Source organism: Cygnus olor, chromosome 1 (assembly GCF_009769625.2).
Source record: "Cygnus olor isolate bCygOlo1 chromosome 1, bCygOlo1.pri.v2, whole genome shotgun sequence".
Classification (NCBI taxonomy): domain Eukaryota; kingdom Metazoa; phylum Chordata; class Aves; order Anseriformes; family Anatidae; genus Cygnus; species Cygnus olor.
The window spans coordinates 136,845,742-136,851,755 of record NC_049169.1 but is presented as its reverse complement, the minus strand read 5'-3'; positions in this window follow the sequence as shown (position 1 = coordinate 136,851,755).

The window sequence follows — 6,014 nt, the reverse complement described above, 5'->3', positions numbered from 1 at the left end:
CAAAACACACCTCTTAATACATGGAACCTTAGCCAAATTCTTCAAAATAACTTGAAAAGGCGCACCTCTCTATGACTAACCCCAGTGGTGAGAGATGTTGCTATTTTTTCTCTATTCATATGAAGGAGAAAGATTTCCAAACATTTTACATATTGCAATGATCTTTGATGTTTTAAGAAAAAGTCAGATTACAGAAGAAATTAAATTGTGTAGGGCAAGTGGTGACTACGAGATCAACATTCCCAAAAGATCATAACCTCCTTGCTGCTGTTCTGTTTTTGTGGTGGCTAATATGAATCTTTTACTGCACACTAATTAAAATTAATTAATGGGTTAAAGCTAAAAATAAACAAATTACCAGACAGATAAAAATCACAGAAATAATGGAAGAAAAATGAAAGAACAAAAGAATCTTAACTTTTGGAAAAGTGTCACTGTTTGTTTTACTCTTTATATCAGAAACTTTGCCCAACTGAGCATCTGAAAGTCTCTTCCTTTAACTTGTTTAGTAAATGGGGTTAATTTCCAGTTATTGCTGCCATACCAAAGTGTTATGAATGGAGTTCTAGAGAAGCCTTGATGATACATAGGTTTGATATTAATTTATAATTTTATTCATGCAAGCTGATATTTTGTATTCCAGCTTTCCACCTTAAGCTGAATTTGATGGGAGAATTATGGATATACTCACTCATGTCTTTCTGGGAATGTGGTTTGGAACAGATATGCCTCCTCTTCATGTTAAGAAGTTTATTTACTGAGCATCTGAAACATTTCAGGTTTTGGTGCAAAGGTTTGAAATGAGCCTAAGGTGTCAAGAATGAATTATTTACTGCCATAATAAGTAAATAATTTTTTTTTTTAAAGGACTTCTTAAAAGTCTCATTTCACAACAGCTGAACAGATCAAAGCATATATCTTCTTTCATTTACTAGCTGCTGTGCTCCCCTCCAGACCATCGAAACTGGCTCTTCTGCTTTGCTTTTCTCCATTTTTAGCTTCCAGACACACAGTGGATAAATGCTGATGGAGGAAGGATCCTATGCCTCCCCTCACTTTGATAGGTTGTTAGGTGAAATGGTAGAGACCTAAAGATTTTCAGCTCAGTTGAAGAGGTTGGTTGAGGAAGAGTTGAAAAGGCAGAAGTTTTAACGGGTAAGAATAGAAACTTTTTTTGTACTTTGTTATCCATTTTAAAAACACAAAAGTTAACGTTAAAACAAACAAACAAAACCAGATGTCATACAAAAGCTCAATACTGTGTTCCAAATTCTTACTATTAAAGCCTCAAAAACTGGTGCTTTGCACCTTGAATATGCACCATGTATCTCTTTCTTCTAATGTTTTTTTGCTATGATTACTGTGACTGTTTCGTATCTATTTTTTTCTTATACATAGATTTAGTAAGCTAATCTTGGCTTTACATTAGTAAATAATGTGTTTAGGTCCACATGTTATTTTACTTTTTAAATTAGTTAATGTAATTATACAACATTTATACAACTATTGTTGTTTTGGTAATATAAATAAATGTAATACAAATAAATAAATTTGTAAAAATAATATACAATTAAATAATATACAATTAAATAATAAAAATAATATACAATTATTGTATAATTGTTGTAATGTAATTATATAATGTAATTATATAATGTAATTAAAGATCAGCTTTTATCTCTTACTGCTCCTTTGTTTTGGTATGTATCAGACCCAAGCTTAAGACAGGTGTATACAGAAAAAAAACTTACCTCTATAGAAATGTACTACATAAAGGAAGGTAAACGATTCATGACGACTTCAACTAAATTTAGAGGTATGTTGCATTTAAGTGAGAAGAGTGTGACTTAGAATCTCAAATCCAGTTATAATAGTAGCAAACCTGGCCATGGGCTCAGTACTTTATTTTTAAAATATAAAAAAACTTATTTTCCTGTTGTGTCTTCTGTATATTAGTAAAACGTAAATTTTATCTGGTTTAAATGCTGTTTATACACTGGATTGATGTCTGCACATTAGTAATTGCAGCACATTTCTTACATCAATAAAATGCTACCATTGCTGAATTCAGAGAAAAACATTCATTACCTAGTAGTAGTATGTTTTCTGGAGTTTTCTCATAATTTAAAGTAATTAAAGATGAAAAGGAAGAAAGATACACCTCAGGGATTTTTTTTTATTTACTTATTTTTAAGAATCATACAGTTTTAACTGTATTCAGAAAAGTAAAAATGATGACAATTCAACACATTTTCCATTTTAGCAGACTCTTACATTGAACTCAGTAATAGATTATAAAAGTGTTTCATTGGAGCCACATATGTATTTGGGCTGATCAAAATGGCATGTCATATAACTAAAAAAAATCCATAAAGCCAATTCACTGAACATCACCCAGCATTTAGCTGCCTGTTAAAAGGAATGACTGCTAACTTTCTTTAAAACCAGTGCCCTATGCAAAGTTCAGTAGTTAGCAATCATTTGTTTTGTGGTCATCTAAGCACTGTGCTGAGATAGTTCCAGTAAAGATGCATGTGGCTGCAGGACATGGGTTTTCCTTTCTCACATTCCCTTAAGTGTTTTACGTTGTATTAGAACAACTAAGGCTTGTAATCATGCTAGGGGCATTTGAGATGCTTATTAATTCCAGCTCTGTTTACATCAATAGAGGAAGAAGGGAAAATCTCATATTTTTTTTGCATAGAAGGGAAAATTACATTTCTAAGATTTGTGCCACTGAAAAAGAAACGTTAAACTACAAAGGAATAGTGAGACAGGCTGAAAGGATATCAGTAAGATAAAGGGGGTGTCCTGAATGCATATGTTCTTGTTAGCAGAAGGGAATGTTGGCATCACAGCTTTCTACTGCAGTGACTAAAATACAACCCTTTGGGTTTTTAATGCTGTTTTGCAGCTAATTTTATGTTTCTTTTTCACATAATAGGGATGGCAACTGTCCATAAGGCCTTCTACTCTGAATCTGTGATCTCAAAATGTAATGTTTCTTTTGTTGTCAAATATTTTTGTAATGCTTTTCAAAATAGATAGATGTACATGTATATATAGTAATACAAGTTTGGCCAGAGAAAGCAATTTCTTGGAGAAGATATCTCTTTGCTTTCCAAAAATTGTCAGCTACAGCTAATAGCCATCTGTTGACCATAAAAGCAAACTTGATACAATGTTTTTGTCCCTCTGTTTTTTCTACATCTATACAGGTTAATATCAATTACAGTCATATCCTACATGTAGAGATTTATCAGAGACCAAAGTACAGGTTTGGGGTGTGCTCTAGGATAAACTGACTTTGCATTGAGGTGGGAATGAGTCCTTTAAAAGAGTGTAACATTATACAGATATGCTTGTTCTCAGCTAATTAGAAAGAAGCAGTGAAAGATTTCAATTAAAAGGCAGTGCTGATAGTATTGCCAGTATCTCCATGGCAGATGTGTTAGACTAAATTAGATCCATTTAACACCTACTATAGAATATGCACTACTTTTAATATGGGAGAGAAAAAGGAGGGAAATGGGGGGGGGGGGGGGGGGGGGGGGGCGTGGTGAAACGGACCTAATCTTTTCTGAGTGAGGAACCGAGGTATAGAGAGATTATACACGTTTTCCAAATCATGCCAGAAATAGCTGAAATATCCAGGAATTTACACTGTTCTGAGATTTCCCTTTTAAAGCTTTTGGACTGCATGGAAAAATTCAAAATACTGATCAGGAGCTAATGTTTCATTACACATACAACTTAACTTCTTTCTGGGGTAATGGTCAGGTCAGTGATGAATCACAGTAATTGTGATGAATAACAGCCTGTGAGACCAAGGCTTGAAATAGATGACTTATCTTTCAGTGTGTGAAAACAACGTATATGTATCCTGAATATTTCTAGGAAGAAAGCTTGCTGTATTATAAAAGATAAGCTATATTTCATAACCATTATACTTCTTTCAAGGAAACTGGTAAAGCATAACACAGAAAAAAAAATCCTAGATGCTTAAGAGCTTATTACTTATTTCCTTATGTATTGTCATTTGATTGCTAATTTGTCTAATATTCCTGATCAGATATTCAAGCATTGACAACAGAAATTGTACTATATATACTTATCAGCTATAAACTTGAGGAATCAATAAGAGAGAGACTCATCTCACCTTAAGGTAAACCCATACAGTCAATCAGATAAATCACACTTTAAACCGAATTCACTAGATCTCTGCTATTTACAATGAATTTCAGACTCCTACAGTTATTAAACATGCAACGCCTGCTCTCCCTGTTTAGATGAAACTTTTAAAAATGGACAGATTTTAAAAAGCAGTGTTTTAATGAAGTACTGTTAATTTTTCTCCATGCTTCCTCTACACAATTCATTTAAGATTGTCCTTCAGAATGGTTCATTCTATTTTCCTTCCCAGTCAGTGTGCAGAAATTGCTTCAGGTGCTCAAAAACAGTCCTTGTCCTTATAACATTTTTAGCCTACAAGTCTTAAGACTAAGGACTGACTCTGGCAAAGCTTCTATTGGTTTGCAGATGGCTATTGAAATACTGATTCCTATTTGGATTCCTGAGGATTTTGTAAAGTGCTGACTCATGTATCCTTCACCTGATTCTTTCAAACTCACAAACCAGGGTTTGATAAGGAGCCATCTATTGCTGCCTTGTGGTGCTCTTTGCCCAGCCAAGAAGGACAACATGTATGTGCAGTTGACATTTTCACTGAAGACAAGCACATTGGTGTCCTTTACACAGCCAAAGCTAGAAGGGGAAAAAAGCTATCCACTTGCTATAACTATCATTTTTGGAAAGACTTTCTCACCCTCATGGCACTCCTCCCCTACCAAACCCTAGCTGCCCAAGATCACAATAGTGAAGAGCAGAATTTACCACGCAGTTTAAAGAAAATTGACTTGTTGCCAAGCAAGCTGATGATATGAAATCCACCAGAGACAATCAGAGGGAAAATGTCTATTTGTCCACCAATCACAAGCAGATTTTTATTTTTTTTTTTTTTTTTTTTTTTGTGAAATAACTTTTGCTAATCCCAGTTCCAAAACACTCAAATTCCTTGCAACTGAACACTCCAACAGAATCACTGGCATTGATTTCACCTAGGCAGATTTTGAAAAAATTCATTCTGCGTTAGAGAAAGATCAGCTTCTAGATCACCTGCGCAGCACTTTTATATACTGATCAACATTGATATTGTGCCTGCTCACACTCTTAGCTCCTTATTACTAATCTAGAGCTCACTCTTTTACATTCTTATGGTCTTTCAGTCTCCTATCAGTGAGAATACACTGAGCAAGAATCATAGAATCTTAGAATCACTAAGGTTGGTAAAGACCTTCAAGATCATCTGGTCCAACCATCCCCCTACCACCAACGTCACCCACTAAACCATGTCCCTAAGCACCACATCCAACCTTTCCTTGAACACCCCCAGGAACGGTGACTCCACCACCTCCCTGGGCAACCCATTCCAATGCGACTGCTCTTTCTGAGAAGAAAGGTCTCCTCTTTTACAACCTAAATCTCCCCTGGTGCAACTTGAGGCCATTCTCTCTAGTCCTATCACTGGTTATCTATGAAAAAAGGCCGACCCAGCAGCTCCTCACACCTTCCTTTCAGGTAGTTGTAGAGAGCAATAAGGTCTCCCCTGAGCCTCCTCTTCTCCAGACTAAACAACCCCTGTTCCCTCAGGTGCTCCTCACAGGACTTGTGTTCCAGGCCTTCACCAGCTTTGTAGCCCTTCTCTGGACATGCTCCAGGGCCTCGATGTCTTTCCTGTAGTGAGGGGCCCAAAACTGAACATGGTACTTGAGGTGCGGCCTCACCAGAGCTGAGTACAGGGGGATAATCACATCCCTGGTCCTGCTGGCTGCACTATTCCTGATACGAACCAGGATGCTGTTGACCCTCTTGGCCACCTGGGCACAGTGCCAGCAACCACACTGAAAGTGAGGGAGCTGTATTTGATAGTCATGACAATTCAGAAGCATTGCAGC